At 44.0% G+C, this 19,294-nt stretch overlaps 1 protein-coding gene across 2 annotated transcripts in view; it reads left to right on the top strand.

Moving 5' to 3' along the window:
* Nucleotides 1–19,294, top strand: part of PLXNA4 (plexin A4) — a 506,662-nt gene that overhangs the window by 313,088 nt on the left and 174,280 nt on the right. The gene's annotated exons all lie outside the window — the stretch shown is intronic.

Genomic DNA, 19,294 nt, shown 5'->3' with positions numbered 1-19,294 from the left:
GTCTCTGGCCAGGGAGGGATTAGAGCTGGGCTCCTACCTGGCTTGTATTCCTTTCTTCCCTGACTATTTCTGTTTGCAAAGGTATAAATAAGATCTTCAGACAGGAAAGGATGTTTGGAGTTGCTGATTCAAGGGGTACTGGGTGAAACAAGAAATAAAATAAGTGTTAAACCTCATTTTCCCTTCACCTCCTTTTAGGACAAACTCCTATAAAATCTGTGTGTCCTCTGGAGGAGATAAAGGAACAGGAGCATGAACTCTTGTGTTCCCCTGAAACATGAGCCAAAAAGGTGATATTGTAACTCCTGGCATTAAAGCAGGACATCTATAGCTCTCCTTAGGTAAAATCCCAGGCAGCTGCAAGCAAACTCTCCTCCTCACCTATTATTTTGGTGAGATTTGAACCTGATCCTCATCTGGCTTGATAACACATCCCTAATTTCCTGCTCTCCATAAATGCTGAGGAAACCACTCTCCTGCCTGCGCCGGGTGAGGGCTTTTCTCCACGCCTGCTGTTGGGTTAATAAACCAGGGGCAGGGATTGCTGCTTTGGGAAGAGGCAGCCTGTAATCCTGGGGAAGCAGAGGTGAAATTGCTCCTTCAGGACATCCATTATTGCCACCAGGCTGCACCCGTGTGGGTAGGAGAGAGACAGACAGACAGATGTCATAGATCCTGTAACAGGCCGGGGAAAAGCTGTGGTTATAATTTTATGGTTCACTGGTGTGAAATGGAATCTGAGAAATAAAAGAAATGTTCCCCACAGCCCCTTTGCTGTGCTGTACAAACCTGACAGGGCTTAGGAACACCGTGAGCTGGCTGCCAGGCTGGGGGTGTGCACAGGAGGAGTGGGATTGGGGACCATCAGTGTGAAAAACACCAGTCAGGTTTTTTTAAAATTTTAAAAGTTTAATAGTAATAAAATGGTTATTAAAAACCAATGTAATTAGAGTAATAAAAATTTTGGACAATTTGAATTAGGACAATACAAGACAATAGAAACAGAGAGATATGGACAGTCAGACAGACGGACAGTGGGATTGGGGATCATTAGTGTGAAAAACACCAATCACTTGGTTTTAAAATTTTAAAAGTTTAATAGTAATAAAATGGTTATTAAAAACCAATGTAATTAGAGTAATAAAAATTTTGGACAATTTGGATTAGGACAATACAAGACAATAGAAACAGAGAGGTATGGACAGTCAGACAGACAGTGGGATTGGGGATCATCAGTGTGAAAAACACCAGTCACTTGGTTTTAAAATTTTAAAGGTTTAATAGTAATAAAATGGTTATTAAAAACCAATGTAATTAGAGTAATAAAAATTTTGGACAATTTGGATTAGGACAATATGAGACAATAGAAACAAAGAGGTATGGACAGTCTGGGTACCTTTTCTGGGCAGCACAAGCCTGAAAAAGGCCCCACGTTAACAGAGGATTAACCCTTAAAACAACAGCCTGTTGCATATTCATACACCTCATCCATGATGCATAAATTCCATTCAAACACAGAATTCTGTCTGGGCAGTGTCAGCTTCTTCCTCTGAATCCTGACGGCGTCATCCTTCCCAAGCGAGGTGGGAAGAAGTTCATTTCTCCTGATAATGGAGCAATAAATTCTCTTTCTCTGAAAGATTCAGGTGTCCTTTCTTTAGAAAAAGTATCATACATAGCACAGTTTCTATTTTAACCTTATGTTATAACCTAAAACTATATTTAACACACTACTTAAGAGAATTAATACAGCATCACTTTCTAACACAATAATTTGTGTTAGAAACTTTCTAACACAATAACAATATTCATTTATTTATATAATATTCATTTGAATATTTGCGAAAAGCCAATCATAAAATAGGCATTTTTCACAATCAGCACCTCTGTTGATCCTGTGCATGCCACAAGCCTGTTGTGGCTGGAAGGAGGCCAGGGCAGTGTCCAGAGCTCAGGAGAAGGGATCTCAGCTTGCCCAGCTTCCCTGCACTTCAGCCAATCTGTGCATCAGAGGGTTTCTTAGCCAGGTCATGTGTGGCCACAGCAGTATTTAGACAGTGGCCAGATTGCTTTAATAAAACTTGTGTCAATTCTCATGCCAACCAAAGGATGAGTGTGTTTGACCTTCAGGCAGCCACTTGAGTGCTAGGCCTGGCTTTCTCCTCATCCCTGATGTTTTTTATTCCCTGTTCCCTTCCTGGAAGGGCCTGAAAGCCACAGGTGAGAGGCACTGGCCCTGTTGTGAGTGTGTCTGCATTGGCTGGAGAAAAGGAGGAGTAAGGAGCAGCAATGAGAAGGTCACCTTTGCTACTGAGATGGAGAAACCAAGCGCCCTGAGCTCTGCAAGGAGACTCCAAACTCTTTGAAGCCACTGGCTTCTTTTTGGGGTGAGGGTGAGACATGGATGAAGGGGTTTAGGGGACACCAAACTCTCTGAAGCCACTGGCTTCTCTTTGGGGTGAGGGTGAGACACAGATAAAGGAGTTCAGGAGACTCCAAACTCTTTGAAACAAACCACTAGCTTCTTTTTGGGGTGAGGGTGAGACATGGATAAAGGGACTCAGGGGGCTCCAGACTCTTTGAAGCCACTGGCTTCTTTTTGGGATTAGGATGAAACACGGATAAAGGGGTTCAGGAAGGTCAGCAGTGTCCTGCCAAGAGGCACAAATATCACCTGCCTGTGAGCCAGCCCTGCAGGGAGGTGCTGGGGCAGTGAGGAAGCTTTGCCCTCCCATCTGCTGGAGGTGGAGGGCAGGAGAGAGTCCTCTGAGCTGCACAGGGTGTGTTGTGTTTCAGAGGTGCTCTCTGAGCACCTGACACTGCTCCTTGCTCTCCTTTCTGTCCCCTTGCATGACATGCCAAGCACGGCTCCCTCCTTTGTGGCCAGGGACAAAAGGGTATGTGGGGAGTGTATCATTTCGGGTTTTTTATTTTCTGGTGAGCACTGTGAAACGCACCTGAGCAAATCCTCCAGCCCAAACCCTTTTGTAAGGGCTGGCCACAAGGGAGGCAGGTGTAACCAGAGCCCTGGAGCCAGCATGCCTTTGATCTTTGAAGTGGAGGGCTCCTTTAAGGTGCCTTAGCGGGCTAATCCCGCTCCCTTTCAGGGTGCCAGTTTGGGAACCACCTGGATGGAGTTGGCAGGGGCTTTGTGGGGTCTCTTGGGTCTCTGTGCTTTGTGCACAGGCCAGCTGGCAGCGTTCACCTTGTTCATGAACGTTTTCAATAGATTTGGGCCCAGTATTGATCCCTGGAGAATACTACTAGGAAAACCCTCAGGCTCTTTGAGAGCTACCAAGTATTAAGCCATTTCAGAGATCTCTTCATGCTATTTTTAGGGTTTGGGACTTTTTTTTTTAAAAGGGAACAGGCTGTGGAGTTGTCTCAAGCACTGTGTGGAAAGGTAAAGACAGGGCATCAACAAAGAAAACTTCATTATTTCCTTCAAGAATGGATCACCTATTTCCTTACAGATTGACAAATATGCTATTTTTTCCTAAAATCATACTGCCCAGATGTCATTTGGCATCCAAGAACACCATCCCCCTGTCCCTGCCCCCCTGGATGGCGGCTTTTGTGAACTCAGGGCTTGGCTGGAGGAGCTGAAACGGGATCTCCCTGTTATATACAGCACCAAAGCTTTACCTCAAATCAAATTTGAATAGTTCCCTGCAGGGACAAAAGTTCTGTTTCTCTGCAGAGCCTCATGCCAGCTGTTTTTTTTCCCCAGGAAATCTGGGCGCCGGGTCTGTCGCTCCATAAAAAGAAAGGTGCGGTGGGAGTCTCGTCTTTCTGCTTTGGCTGGGGAGGAATGTGAAAAAAACTCACCAGGGTACAAATGAAACTAATTGGAGGAATAAGAACCTTGTGTGCTGCTGCACAAGCTCGGGGATGGTGCAGAGGCCTAAATTTGGGGTTATTACCAGGAGTCAGGAGGGTTTTACAACTCCACAGGTTTCCCAGGTTGATCCTCTCTAACTTTGGGCTCTTCAGCAGGGAATTTAGGTGTAAAGCTGCAATAAACAGGCACTGGTTAATGCATGGCTCTTCTGAGGATGACCTTGCACACCTGAGACCTGAGTTATCCTACATCTAAAATGCTGGGGACTACATTCATGATTTAGGAGCATTCAGCCTCCCATTCTAAGGATTCCTGAGGGCTAGAAGGGGTAATATTAAGGAATGTTGAATAAATCTGAAGCTCCTGATTTGGGCCAAATGGCATCTGGGCAGTATGATTTTAGGAAAAAATAGCATATTTGTCAGTCTGTAAGGAAAAAGGTGATCCATTCTTGAAGGAAATAATGGAGTTTTCTTTGTTGATGCCCTGTCTTTACCTTTCCACACAGTGCTTGAGACAACTCCACAGCCTGTTCCCATTTATAAAAGAAAAGTCCCAAACCCTAAAAATAGCATGAAGAGATCTCTGAAATGGCTTAATACTTGGCAGCTCTCAAAGAGCCTGAGGGTTTTCCTAGTAGTATTCTCCAGGGATCAATACTGGGCCCAAATCTATTGAAAACTTTCATGAATGAGCAGGAAGTTGATATTAAATCCCACAGATAAAATATTTAGTGGAACAATGATTAGCTCAGCATTAACCACAACCAGGGCACAGAGGTTGGGCCACTTTGGCTCCCGCAGACAAAACAAACACAAACTTTGCTGTGTCACAGGAAGGAATTTAGGTCAGGCTGGGAAGTGGGAGACTGAAATGGATGAGGGGCCCATTTCTTCACATCTTTCTAATGGGTTTTTTCCTTGTCTGGCCTGTTGTAGAAGCAGGTTGACATCATCCTGCATCCTTGGAGGAGTGGGAGAGCTGTAGTCATGCTCTGTGGCCAGATGGGAAAAGCAGGACTAAAGGCCCACAAAAATAATTTGTAGGAAGTGGGAAGGTCCTCGTAGGGTTTGAAAGCATCTCAGTGTTAATTTATCAGTAGGAATGTTGAAGAATAACTTGATCAGGACCTCTGAGCATCTTCATGGGGTGAAAACAGCAGGTTAAAGGGCTTTACAACCTGGAAAAGAAAACCAAAATAAACATCAGTGGTTGGAAGCCAAAGGCTGATGAATTAATGAAAAGTAAGGTGTGTGAAGCTTTTAATGGTGTGAGTGATGAGCTGCTGGGACAAGCCACCATTTGGAGGATTCTCCCTCTCCTGGTATCTTCACATCATCATGGGAGATCTTTCTAAGGCAAGATGCTTCAGCTAAACCCAGATTATCTGGTTCAGCCTAAGAGCAGGTGGGTAGTGGCCTGTGATGTACAGGAGGTGAGGACAGATGATGTAGTGTGGCATTCACATTCTCTGAAAAAATCCCTTCACCCAGGATTTTTCTCCTGGGAAGCTGAGAAGCCTCAGAGAAAAAGGAAAACAATAATTACCTCATTCGCTTCTCCTGTGTTTTGCTGCTTTGCATGTGGTTGGAGATTGTTTATCCAACAGGTGATTGTTTCATTGGATTCTGGTGTGAGTTGTTTTGACTCATTGGCAGGTTGTTTTGGCCATTGTTTTGACTCATTGGCCCAAGCTGTGTTGGGACTCTGGAAAGAGTCACAAGTTTTCATTATTATCTTTTTAGCCTTCTGTAAGTTTCCTTTCTGTATTTTTTAGCATAATTATAATACAATATAATATAATGCAATATAATACAATATAATGCAATATAATATAATACAACACAATACAATATAATATAATAATAAATTAGCCTTCTGAGAACATGAAGTCAGATTCATCATTCTTGCCTTTGTCAGGACATTCCCAGCAAATACAATAATGTAGTGGTCCCTTCTAATCTTAAAAGTTTTGCATTTATATGATCCTTGAATGAAATATCCTTTGGGATTTAGTTTTATGGCAAGATGAATGCCTGGGAAAGCTGGGAAAACACGTGTAGTGCTTCATCCACTGAAATATGGGCACTGGGATGAAGCAGCCCTCACTGCACTCAGTAGGAATTCTGCATTTCAAGCCCCCTTTGTGAGTTGAAACCACACAGAGAAGGGGCTGGGTTTTGCTGGGGTCTTCTTCCCTCTAATTCCATGCCAAAACAAACAGCAGGGATATCTAAAGACAAATGGATGTGCCCTAAAATAGTGACTTGCATCTCTGCCTGGCCACTGCCCCTTTTGGTAGCATTAATTACCCCCCAAACCTTGAGGGGGCTCCCACAGGTGCCAGCTGAGCAGGGAGTGCTGTCTGCTTTTCCCTCCTTTAATAAACTGACACATACATGTAAAGGTTTGGGAATTTTCACATTTTCTCCCTGAATCCTGCTCAACTCTGGAGTGAAACCCTCAGGAAGGCTGCTGGTGGTGGGAGCTCTGCAGAGGCAGAGGTGCTGTGATAGCCCTGAAAGCCCCAGTTGTGGGGCTGTGGGTTGGGTTGGTGTGTGTTTGCTCAGGAACAGCTGCAAGCAAACGTTATCACAGCTCTCCCTGCCTCACATCTGGAGATTCTGGGCTGCAGATTAAGCAGTGTGACCTCAGAACTCTTCAGCTGATGTTATCACTGTGATTGATGCTGCCTGTGGAGCTCCTGTCAGAGAGATTTGAGTGCACTGCTTGGAGAACAATGTGTGAAAGGAGAGGGGGTAGTGATAGGAGGAGAAAATTTGGGGTGGGGTGTGTGTGAGGGTGTCTGGGAGCAATCCAAGTGCCCCTTTTTGTGGCAAGAGATGTGGGCTCTGGGGAGCTGTGTGAAGATCAGTGCCACTGCACCCTCACTCAGCTGAAAGCAATCGAGATTTCTGAGCCACCTGCCTCTGATAAAACAGTCACAGGTCAACCTGATGTGCTGTGTTTGTCACCTGGGATGAGCCTGAGGGATGTGGACACCCCTGTGCTCAAACAGAGAGGTGACACCCTGCTAAAGGCAGTGATTTAATAAGTGATTTAATAGCTTTTGGTGAGATAAGGCCCTGAGAGCCCAGGGAGGGGACAAGATGGTGAAGGCTACAAAGAGATGACCACCATGTAGCCTCTCCTTTTGCCCAACATGTGGCTAAAAATGGTAAATAAATGGTTAAAAGAGAAAGGATCAGGACAAGTCTGATGAGGAGAGGCTGAGGGAGCTGGGAAAGGGGAGCAAAGGAGGCTCAGGGGGGCCCTTGTGGCTCTGCACAAGTCCCTGCCAGGAGGGGACAGCCAGGGGGGTCAGGCTGTGCTTCAGGGAACAGGGACAGGATGAAACAGCCTCGAGTTACACCAAGGGAGGTTTAGGTTGGGTATTTGATAAGATTTGTTCATGGGAAGGGTGGTCAGGCATTGGAACAGACTGCCCAGGGCAGTGGTGGAGTCCCCATCCCTGGAAATGCTCCAAAGCCCTGTGGATGGGGCACTTGGGGACACATCAGTGGCGGCCTTGGCAGCGCTGGGTTGGACTCCATGACCTTGGAGGGCTTTTCCCACCTTAATGATTCTTAATGATTCTTCACCTTAATCTGATCAGAGGTACAGGGTGGTTTCCATGTGGGAGGTGACTGGAGAAGCAGGAGCTCCTCAGCCTTGAGGGAGGTGAGCTGGGGTACATGGAGACATTGGCAAACTTAGGAGTGCCAGGAGGGGATGGATAGGACCTGACTGCTCAACACCTCTGCAAATACAAGAATTACAGAGCATGAAATTAAACTGTTGAAAAATCAAGCCCTGAACAAATGAAAGCAGGTGATTCCTCCAAGCAGTGGGCGCTGTGGATCTGTGAAAATCCCTGGCAAAGCGTACTGTGGATGCAACAATGCAATTTCAAGGATAAACCAAAATAATGAATTATTAAATAAATAAACAGCTCTTGAGGTTATGATGGTTATGATATTTTCCCTGAATGAAAATAGCCAAAGGCTGGGCAGCTGCTGGGGACATAAATGTTTACTCTGGTCTTATTCTTTCAGGCCATGGCTGATGGAACTGGGATATGTGGGGTGTTGGTCCCAGCCAGTACAGCTGCTCCTGTGTGGAATTATGGGGGATTCAAAATCTGATTGTGACTGAAAAAGGGGCATTTATCAAACTGCCCCAGTTCCTGTAGCCTGATAGTGCTGGCAGGGGTTGCATCCTGCACAAGGGAGTTGGATCAACACAGTCCTTCAGGAACTGCCTGGGTCAGGAGTGGTGGAGCCAGAAACCTGGGAGAGGGTCAGGGTGCCAGGGGAGAGAGAGGAGCAAAGCTCCTCCAGGCAGTTGGATGAGGATGAGGATTAGGATGGAACTTCATAGCCCAGGGAGATATTTTTCGGGTTTTGTGTTGTTGAAATGACTCCCAAGGAATTAAAGAGTCTTTTTTTTTTTTTTTTTTTAACCCTGTGACCAAAGAAGTTGAAATTCTTTAGCTATGGTTTTTAAGGTTGTTTATTCTCTCTTACCTATGACATTCTTTCTCTGACCTGCTGAGATCTGTCCAGCAGGTCAGGCTGAAGCACACTGATTGCTCTTGGGGTGGTGTTAGCTTTTTATACTAGAAACTCTGTGTATTTTATTTACAATAATTTTCCGATACCTATCACCTATGTTAGACAGTCTGTCTCTACTTTAAACCAATCCAAAAGTGCCACCATCACCCAGAAGATGGAGGACAAGAAGAAGGAGAAGAAAGACAGGACACACTTGGATTCTTCTATCTTACTTCTTGAACTTCTATTCTAAATCTCTAAAATTTTATTTTTTCACCCTGTGACAAATTCACTATCATTCTACTCAAACTCTTGTGGCTTGTAACTCCTCACACAAAGTTGGGAATTGTTTCCATGGGCTAAAATCAAAGGCACAGGTGTTTGTGACTCTGTGCCAAGGTCTCTGAGCCCCCTGCCAGGGTCTCAAGTCCTCCAGGGCAGCCAGAGGAATTTCCTGGGTTCTGACAATATTAAATGTGTAAAGATGGAATTTGCAGTGGTGACAGCATTGAATAGATGGGAATAGACACAATGAGATACCTGAGAGGGCTGCTGAGGAGAATTAATTTGTGGGAAGATGCTCACTGATAACTGAGGATAAGGATCCCTTCCCATGATGGGGTGTTGGAGCCAGATGATCTTTAAGGTCCCTTTCAACCCAAGACTTTCTCTGATTCTGTGGTGGGAACATCTGGAAAGAACAGCATGACCTGCAAAGCACCATCACCAGCAGAAACAACTCCTAACTTCTCCCTGTGTTTTTTAACTTTCCAAGCCTCCACCAAGAGCCTTCAAGGGATGCTGAGCTTTGACAAACCCATTGCAGTGGCATGAATTCCTTCAGAGGTCCCAATTAAATCTATTTATAGCCTTTTTGGAGCCTGAGTAACAACCTCTCCCTTGCTCAGCAGCCACGCTCCAGTGGCCACACAGGCACCAGCTCTCATTAAGCCTGGCCTGGCCCTGCATTAATTGTGACACGAATCTCTTTTTTTGAAGGCTTTTGAACACAAATGTTTAGCCAAACCTCATTTGTTTCACAGTTTACAGAGTGAAACACTTGACCAGGGGATCAAGATTTAGTGTAAACAAGGCAGGGGGAGTGTGAAGGTACCTGGATGAAGCAGGGACAAACAAGGATGGAATGCTGCAGGCAGAGGAAATGAGGCAGAGCTGATGGTTTGTAGGGTGGGGAAGAAGGTGTTTGGTTTCATCAGGTTTGGGTAAAATCACCTCTTTCTCCTTCCACACCTCTGAGCTGGTGAACTCTGATTTTTACAAAGAAATTTAAAGATTTCCCTCTCTTGTGCCACTGGGATGCAATCCCAGCTGAGGAAGGGTTTGGCAACCTTGGTGAGGGAAAAATGGGTGAATTTGGTGGAAATCTGAACTGAAACCTCTGAGTGTGTGAAACACTTTTCTATCGCCGGCCGGGGTCTCTGTACAAATCACAAACAGGACAGGGCTGCTGGGAACGTGCCTTGAGCTGTTTGATTTCCAGCATCAGCCTCATTCCATGGTTATGACAATGGGAGGATGCCACCAGCTCACATCCCAGGCAGCAGACACAGAACTCAATGTCACCACTCACTTTAGCAGTTTTTTGACCAATCCCACAAAGCAGAAGCACATTGTCAGTGGTTCCATCCAACCACTCTAAGCACAGGTACCTTTGGTTAAACAATGCCTGCTTATTTCAAATCCAAACCTGCCTGTGAGCCTTCAAACACAATGCACAGAGCTGCATTATTAATCTTCAAACTTCCTAATATCTTGCTAGATAAACTTTTCTGTAGCTTAGAGAGTTATTCTAGACAAGCATTAATACACAGACCATTGTTCTGTTTGTCCTTGCTTTTCTACTTTTTAAATAATTTTTCTGCTGACCAATCTCATGGCTGCTGCTTAGCTCTAATCACAGTTCCACTGCCTCTGAGGGCTGCCTTTTGCAGCTTTCCTAAAACCCTCTAATTTTGTGGATTCCCACACTTTTCAACCCCCAGGATGCCAACCAAGCTCCCAGCAGGACACTGTGTCCCTGCTCCTCCTGGAGTGGGGTTTTTGGGAGGGGAGTCACTAAGAGAGGAGGAATTCTTTGAAGAAGGGACAGCACAGGGCAGAGGCTGAGCAGGGAAAACTGGGAACTTGCCAAACCTTTAAGAAAAGGGCTGAGATCATCTTTGTTATCTGTCTGTTCCCTTGTAAATACAGCCAGGAGAGAGAGCAGGGATGAGGTTGGTGTGAGGGCTGTGACAGAGCAGATGGGGAAAAGCTCCTGCTCAAACCCCTGGCACCACACAGGGGTTTTGGAGTTCTGCAATGGTTCACAAGCTGTGGAACACAGGGGATTTCCTACAGCACTCCCCAGGAAATTAAAGAAAATATATTTTGTGTTGTGACTGGTTATTCTGGTGCTGTGATTAAGGAGAGGCCTGAACATATCTGAGGATTATTCTCAGTGATAAAATTTGAGGAAGAGCAGAAAATGAAGTGTGGCATTGGTGTGGGAGTCACCTCACCCAGTGACTGTGGTGTACATTGTGTCTCCACCTGACCTGGCTGTCCTTTATATCCACTGAACAGACACAGAAACATCCAGTGTGTGATTTATCTCATCCCTGCTTGACATCTGAAACAGAGAGCAGACAAATCCTGCCCTGCAAAAGGTCTCTCCTTCAACAGAGCACGAGTTCCTAGCTCAGAATTGGACTCTGATGTTGTAGACAGAGTTTAGTGAGAAGGCAAAGCCCTCCCTCTTCTCACCTGCCACGACAAAGCTGTTCCCTACAAGCTGCAAGACAGACAGACTTGATAGATCAGAAATGAAGCCCAGCATGGTTTACATAGAAAACCCCTGATCTGAGGGGTTTTCTGAGCCAGCTGCAGGGCAGGGTCCTGCCAAGGGGTGGATGAAGAGAAGAACTGCACTGCAAGGTGTGCAAAGCCAATTTCACTGCTGTAGGAGCAGAAATCTCATCCTGGGAGCTTCTGATGGGAGCTGCCAGCACTCAGCCTCACCTCAAAGTTTCCTGGAGCTGTTGCCACAGAGGCTGTGGGCACCAATTCATTCTCTTCATCTTTTCATCTTCTTGGTGTGCCTCTGTTGGTGTGAGTGGGGATTTGCTCTGGCAGTGTCAGAGTGGAGAAATCTCTCACCAAAGGTGCCCAGAACAGAGACAGGAGAGGAGGAGGAACAGCAAACACACAACTGGAGGTAGGGGTGGACAAGGATATTTGATCAGGTAATTTATCCTGTCACACAGCAGGACACTGACCCCCACTTTAATTATTGTGTCATTTGTCCTTGACAGCTACTGCTGCTTCCAATTAACACCCTTAATTAAACCCCCCAGTTTTCCAAGGATATAAGCATGGATTTAGTGGGAAGAGGGCTACAATGGAGAGGCAGAGCTTGGAGGGGTCTGATGAGAAATGACATTCCCTGTCCCAGTGGGACTGGCAGGTTATGTGCTTATCCTGCAGAAGTGGCAGGCTGGGATCACACCCAGCTCCTCAACCAGCAGTCTGACATCTCCCTGTGTGTGAGCCCTGTTTCTCACCAGGGTAAATAAATAAAAATTATTTTTATTATAATATAATATATTATAATATAAATATAATTTATATTTATATTTATATTTATTTACCCTGATGGTATATAAATATAAATATAAATAAATATAATTTTTTTTGCCTTCCTCTATTTAATAAACTGTATTATCATGAACACTCTATTCAGGGCTTTGAAATCAAATCAGCTCCACTCTTAATCTTCCTGCAGTTTTTTTGGGGTTTCTCACCAGGGTAAATAAATAAATAATTTTTTTTTTTTTAATATTTATTTACCCTGGTAAGATATAATAGTCCTAATACTAGTACTAATACTAATAATTTATTTTATTTAATTTTAATTTTATTTAATAAATTATTAATTAATAAAATAATTTATTTTATTTAATTTTAATTTTATTTAATAAATTATTCATGTTAATAAAATAGATTAATATTTATATTAATAAATTATTTTATGATTTATTTTATTTTATTTTTTATTTATAGATATATATTTTTTATTTATTTTCCCTCTCTGGGCTTTGCTTTTCCCTGTTCCTGCTTTATTATTGGGTCTCTAGGTCAGGTAATAAGGCACAGGATATCAAACATGACAGAGGAAATCCAAGTCCCTTTGTCCATAATTCAGGCCAGAATAAAATCAGCATCTTGGGATGCTGTGCAGGTGACTGAACACCCTCACTGACTCTCATAAAGGTGCAGAAGTGCTTCAACTTGTGCTTCCTTCAGGTGGTTTTTTGCCTTCCTCTATTTAATAAACTGTATTATCATGAACACTCTATTCAGGGCTTTGAAATCAAATCAGCTCCACTCTTAATCTTCCTGCAGTTTTGTGGGGCTGGCTGAGCCTTGAAAGATAGCAGCATTCACAGAACCCACATGGCTTGACAGAGCCACTGTTCAGTGTTTTGGAAATGTATCTTTTGACTGTTGGGAAGGAAATGGGCTACTTAAGATGCCTTTTTGTACATTTAAATTAACTTAGTCCATCAGACTGAATAAATCCTGTCGCTGTATTAACATCCAATTATAACAACAGAGATTGAGCAGTGATTCAGGTTTTGACCAGAATGTTGGCAGTTTAAGGGGGAAAAAGGAGTAATGTATATTGAAATAAAAAAAGTCAAAAATGGGAGCCAGAAAATTGTGACTGAGCACATAGCAGGAGCTTTTGTGAATGCATAATGGCAGAAGCAGGAGCCAAATTTCTAACAGGATTAGCTGTTCCTGTCTATCAGATCCAAAAAACTCAATAATTTTGTTTTAAATGACTTTTTGTAACTCATTCATACTAGGAATAGGAAGGGGAAGGGAGGCTGGGAGCTGGAGAATGTGCAGTTTGGAATTTAGGCAGGATCAGAGGTGAGGTGTTGTGTGAAACACCCTGAAGGAGCAGCTGAGCTCTGAACCATTCAGCACTTTGCAGATTTTGCCAGATTTTTAAGATGTCCTTATGAGCCAGAAACTCCTGCGTGATTTCTTTGGGGAGCAGTGAATGAATGTGTTGATGAGGTGAAATATTTCTTCCAATCCTGCTGCAGCCATGGCAGCTGGGCCTGCTCATTGTCCCTGAGAAGGACACAACAGCCACCTTCCCCTTGTCCAGCCCTGGCTCTGGGATTGCATCTCACTGGGACAGGGACCATCTGTCCCTCTGCTCTGCCCTGGGCTCACCTTTGGAAGCACAGCAGCTCCTGGATGCCCACCACGTGTGTGGACAGGCATCTGAAGGGACCTTACCCTTCAGATATCTTCAATATCTTCAATATTCAATGAATCCAGGGCCCGAATATGTTGTATTTAATAACCTAATTTACAGCACTTTGCCAAGAAATGGCAAATTCCAGTCCTCTAGGACTTCTCTCTTGTTCCTATATCAGAGCCAGCAGCTCCTGGATGTCCACCAGGTGTGTGGACAGGCATCTGAAGGGACCTTACCTTCATATCTTCAATATTCCCATGAACCCAGGGCCTGATTATGTTGTATTTAATAGCCTGGTGCTCACTGAGGAGGTGTTAGCTGAACTTCCTCCTCAAATTTGCTCAGATGCCATAAACCCCCACCTTCAGAGACACTGAGGCAGTTCCTCCTTCTGCTGCTGAGACCTCACTTCCAGCTTCAGCTCTCCTTGATGAAATGGGGAGATGTGGGGATGCAATCAGGGAATCTCCTGAGCTGGAAGGGACCTGTGAGGATCATCCAGTGCAGCTCCTGGCCCTGCACAGACACCACAGATCCCACCCTGTGCATCCCTGGGAGCATTGTCCAAATGCTCCTGGAGCTCTGGGAGCCTTGGGGATGTGACCATTCCCTGGGGAGCCTGTTCAGTGTCCCACCACCCTCTGGGGGCAGAAACTTTTCCTGATATCATATATTTCCTTAATATATGGGATTTAAGCCCTGAGAACAGCAGCAGTCTGTTCTTACATCCATATATTGCTCTGGCACAGTGAGACTAAAATACCAATGAAGCTGTGACCACTGCAGGAATAGAAATTACTCCAAACTGGCTCCTAATGCCCCAAAATGAAAGAAAGACATTTTCCTTTTCTAATCCTGCTGAATCCCTGGTTATTTCTGGGCAGCACTCTCAGGCACGTGGTGGATTATTGGAGTTGCCCTTCAATCAAGGACTGAACTTTAATGGTCCTTGCGGGTCCCTTCTAACCCAGGATATTCCAGGATTCCATGGTATTTGCCGCAAAATGTTGAATCCAGGTTTCAGTCCCACAAAGAACCAGGGCTAGGGGCCCTCACCAAGGTTGGGAAATGACCTTGAAGAGTTTGTCAGGCTCTCCAAGGATGGAGAAGGGGTGGAGGGAGTGAGCACAGCCTGGTTTGCCATGGAGATTTCCACCTCCAGCACTGCCTTGGTCCCTTCATCATTATTCATCAAGTGAATAATGGCAAGGCTCTGTAACTGGGAGGCTGCATGGACTTCCCTTCTGCTGACATTTTAGTGGCTGTTCCCTGGAGGGACACAGTCAGCTCTCAAACCCTTCAACGTGGAAAGCTGAGCTGAATTAATTACAGTTTATGCTCCAAAAAAGAAAATAAGACCTCTGATGTGCCTTATTTGCTTGATGTTCTTCCTCTTTTCAGCAGACGACCCTTAGGTGGCTTTTCTTTCTGCTGCAGCTCCTTTGTTTTTTGTGTTTTCTTTCTGCATTAATTGGGAGGTCTGACACTTCCAGCCCAAGACATTTATCAGCGTGGTACAGTTTTAATTAATCTCACCATAAAGCTGCTAGAGGTGAGCTCCTAAAAGGACTTTTAGGGCAGGAATAATGCACACAGAGACACACCCTGGTGGGATTGACAGGATTTGGGATGTGGGGGGCTCGTGACAAATCCCTGTGGGCCCTGGGACAGCAGAACAAGCCAGGTGTGCTCCTAAAAGCAATGCATATCCCACAAAATATCCCCAAAAACACTGAAAAGAAAACATTTCTGCAAAGATGAAGTCTGGGTTCCCAGTAGGTTTCTCCTGCCAATGAGCTTGGCTATCCTTTGATGGCTAATTAACTAATAAAAATAAAACATACAGAGACCACCTTTTATCTACTTTTTTTACAGCAATTTGCCAAGAAATGGCAAATTTCAGTCCTCTAGGACTTCTTTCTTCTACCTATATCTGAGCCACAGGTGGATTTTAACTCTGAGCATTCAAGCCAGGATCAGCAGGTGTTGGAAAAGTTCATTTTCTGATCTAAACTTCTCAACCAAGGCTCACTTCTTACCAGACAGGTGTAAACTGGCTCAGAAACGAGGTTGGATGGAACTATCTAGAGCTAATGAGGATAAATCAAGCAGCACCATATGTCAAACTGAGGGTGGTTTGGGTGGGAACTTCAGAGCCAAACCCAACTGTGCTCACAAAATTCTAATTACCAGGTGGGAATTGCATCTGGATTGAGGAATGGCAGATTTAGAGTCTTTCAAAACTAAATTAGCTGCTTCTTCTTCAAGTCCTCTGGTGGCCACAGTGCAAACATGGCCAAGCTTGATGTGATTGAGATAACTCACAATACATTTTTCTCAGGTGGAAATACAAGGTGGGAATGGCTGACATAATAAATTATAATGTGAGACTTATAACTTATAAATTTATAAATTATGAATTGTAAATTACAAATTATAGTGTGATATATATTATATGATATATGATATATTATATATTAGGTATTATATATTATATATTATTATATATTATTATGTGATACCTTTTGGTATCTTCTTGTAAAAACTTTTGTCTTTTTGGAATTTGGATTCAACACAGACTATTGGGTTCAACAAGTTTAATTGGGTGAAAACCTGAGGCATAAAATTTATTCTTCATGAATAGGTGATACCTTCTTGATCAGAAGCTTAAGGAAGGTGAAACAACCTCATTCATGGCCAAACAATCTTAATTTTTAAACTTCTTGAAAGAATCATAGAATCTTGGAAAATACCTTTAAAATCATCAAATCTAACCATTAATTCACCACTGCCACAGCCACCATAATTAGAGAAATCTGAATTACTCCCTCCCTGTCTTGTTCTTCTAACTTTTACTGCTCTGTGGTTTGTTCTGATTGTGTTTTTATGCTCATGGCTATAGATTCACTTGAGAAAAGTGAGTTTGTGTTGTTTTTTGTTTGAGTTTTTTCCCCTCATTCTCACTTTTTCATTAAAGGCTTTCAGTAGCCGCAGTTGGCTCCTCTGGGTGACTTGGCACAGGCTCTGGTGCAATGGTAAATAAACCCCATCGTGTTTCTACCTGAAGTTTTCTAAAGCTTCTGCCATTTGCCAGAGGCAAAGCTGCACATTTTCAGCTTTTGCTTATAGACTATCAACTGGGATTTGGGGGTGAGAAAAACAATTTCTGATACAACCAGAAAAAGGTCTTCGTACGGAGCTGGAATTTTGCCTGATACATATTTATATTAAAATAAAAATATAAAAATTAAAAAGCCAGTTCTTGGTTCATTTACAGATGCAGTTGAGATGGATCTTAGTCTGTCACTCCACAGCTCAAACTCTCCTGAATGCAGTGCCAAGTAAAAAAATTGTCCCTGGGATCCAGGTGCATTCCCTCATCATTTGTCAGGAGTAACTGTTCTGCAGTTTAGAGCTGGCAGCTCTCAGTGGTGTTTCATCAGGATAATGCCTCACTCCATCATCTGAGGGAATAAACTCTCCCTGCTGACAGGAACTGGGGTGAAGACACCAGCAATTGACTGGATATTACAGAGGCTCTCTGAAGCTTATTCAATGGAAAAGGGACTAGCAGGTCATTGGGCCCAAATTGTGTGTTTGGCTTCAAAAGCTGTGAGGGGCTTACAAAATGTAAGAGGAATCAAAATCTGTGAGACAGGAGGTCAGGCTGGGCAGTCCCTTCAACCTTTGAAACCTCTCACTGAAACACTTTAATTAAAAAGGAAAAATAAAAGAAAAAATAGATGATAAAATGAGGTATTTTGGCAGTACCTGGGTGTTTCAGGTCCTACTCTAATGCCTTCTGAGCTGCAAAAGCAGGGCTACAGGAAGAAAATATCCAGCCTGGTAGCCTTTGTCCCTTCCCTGCTGGGAGCAGCCTCTCCAGGGATGGGACAAGAGATGGTTGGAAAAATGCCCAGGCAAAGGGGAGTGGAGCTAATGCTTCCCTGGGACCAGCAGTGGTGGTGGCAGTGGGGACTGGTGGTGGCAGGAGGTCATGGGAGGGAGACAAAGATATCACAAGACCTCAGTTCTCACAGGAAGCCAGAAAGAAACAGAGTCCAAAACCAGAGAGATCAATGAGATCCAGGGAGTTTAACTTACTGCAGAAGATCTCAAAATGAATTAACTTAATTTCAAGGTACCACATCCCCCCAGCCTGCCTGATTTGCTGATTGCTGGGAAATCCTGCAAGTGATGAAGGGCTACAGGGAGAGGGAAAGGCCACAGGGGATGTGGAGCAGGATGTGGATAGGGATTGCTCCAGGCTGAGCTCTGGAGCAAACCCATCCCCATCCCTCTGCCTGCCCTGCGCTGCAAGGGTGTTCCTGCAGGAGGACAGGTGTAGCCACATTTCTTTTCACAGAGAAAAAGCAAAGCACAGTTCTTCCCAAGAATATTTCTGATATTCACATTCTCTGAACCTCAGAGAAAGGAAAAAAACAATTCTTATCATTGCTGTGCCTGTGTTTGTGCAAAAGTGGAATGCAATGTGGAGACTGTTTACCCACAGTGATGGTGCTTTGTTTCCTTGGCCTGTTAGGGCCAAGTGTGTAGGCCCACATTTCTCTTCACAGAGAAAAGCAAGGCACAATTCTTCCCAAGAATATTTCTGGGTTTCACATTCTCTGAACCTCAGAGAAAGGAAAAACAATTCTTATCTCATTTGCTGTGCCTGTGTTTGTGCCAAAATAGAATGCAATATGGAGATGGTTTACCCAAAGGGATGGTGTCTTGGTTCCTTGGCCTATCAGGGCCAAGTGTGTTGTCACAGACATCTTTTCTGAAAAATCCTTTCCTTAGGATTTTTCCTCCTGAGAAGCTGAGAGGCCTCAGGAACAAAATGTAAACAATGATTATCTGCTGTTGTGGAATGCAACAGGTGCATCTTTGATTGGTCTCATGTGGTTGTTTGTAATTAATGGCCAATCACAGTCAGCTGGCTCAGACTCTCTGTCCGAGCCAAAGTCTTTGTTATTCATTCTTTCCTTTTCTATCCTTAGCCAGCCTTCTGATGAAATCCTTTTTTCTATTCTTTTAGTATAATATAATATAATATATTCTTTTAGTTTTAATATAATAGATATCATAAAATAATAAATCAAGCCTTCTGAAACATGGAGTCAGATCCTCATCTCTTCCCTCATCCTTGGACTCCTCTGAACATGGTCACAGTGTGTAGCCCCACATTTCTCTTCACAGAGAAAAGCAAGGCACAATTCTTCCCAAGAATATTCTTATCTCATTTGCTGTGCCTGTGTTTGTGCAAAAGCAGAATGCAATATGGAGATTGGTTACCCAGAGTGATGGGGTTTTGTTTCCTTGGCCTGTCAGGGCCAGGTGTGTGTGTGTGTGTGTGTGTTGGGACTGTTGGCTGAGATTCTGTGCAGTGTGTGCAGAGTTGAGTGCTTGGCAGATTCAGTTTAGATGTAATGTAATATAATATAAACTAATACAGTATAATAAAGTAATTAATTAGCCATCTGATAAGATGGAGTCCTCCTCATCATTCCTCCTTTGTCGGGGGCGAAAAACATCCACTACAGACAGGCAGGAAGGGGACAGGGAGGGTGGCACCTCCACCCAGCCATCCTGAGCTGTGTGAGAAGCCTGACAGGTTTTCCC

Source organism: Agelaius tricolor, unplaced genomic scaffold (assembly GCF_023055355.1).
Source record: "Agelaius tricolor isolate 1412-34295 unplaced genomic scaffold, bAgeTri1.0.p SCAF_3, whole genome shotgun sequence".
Classification (NCBI taxonomy): domain Eukaryota; kingdom Metazoa; phylum Chordata; class Aves; order Passeriformes; family Icteridae; genus Agelaius; species Agelaius tricolor.
Note: the sequence above shows the minus strand (reverse complement) of the source record. Positions and strands in the feature narration are given on the sequence as shown.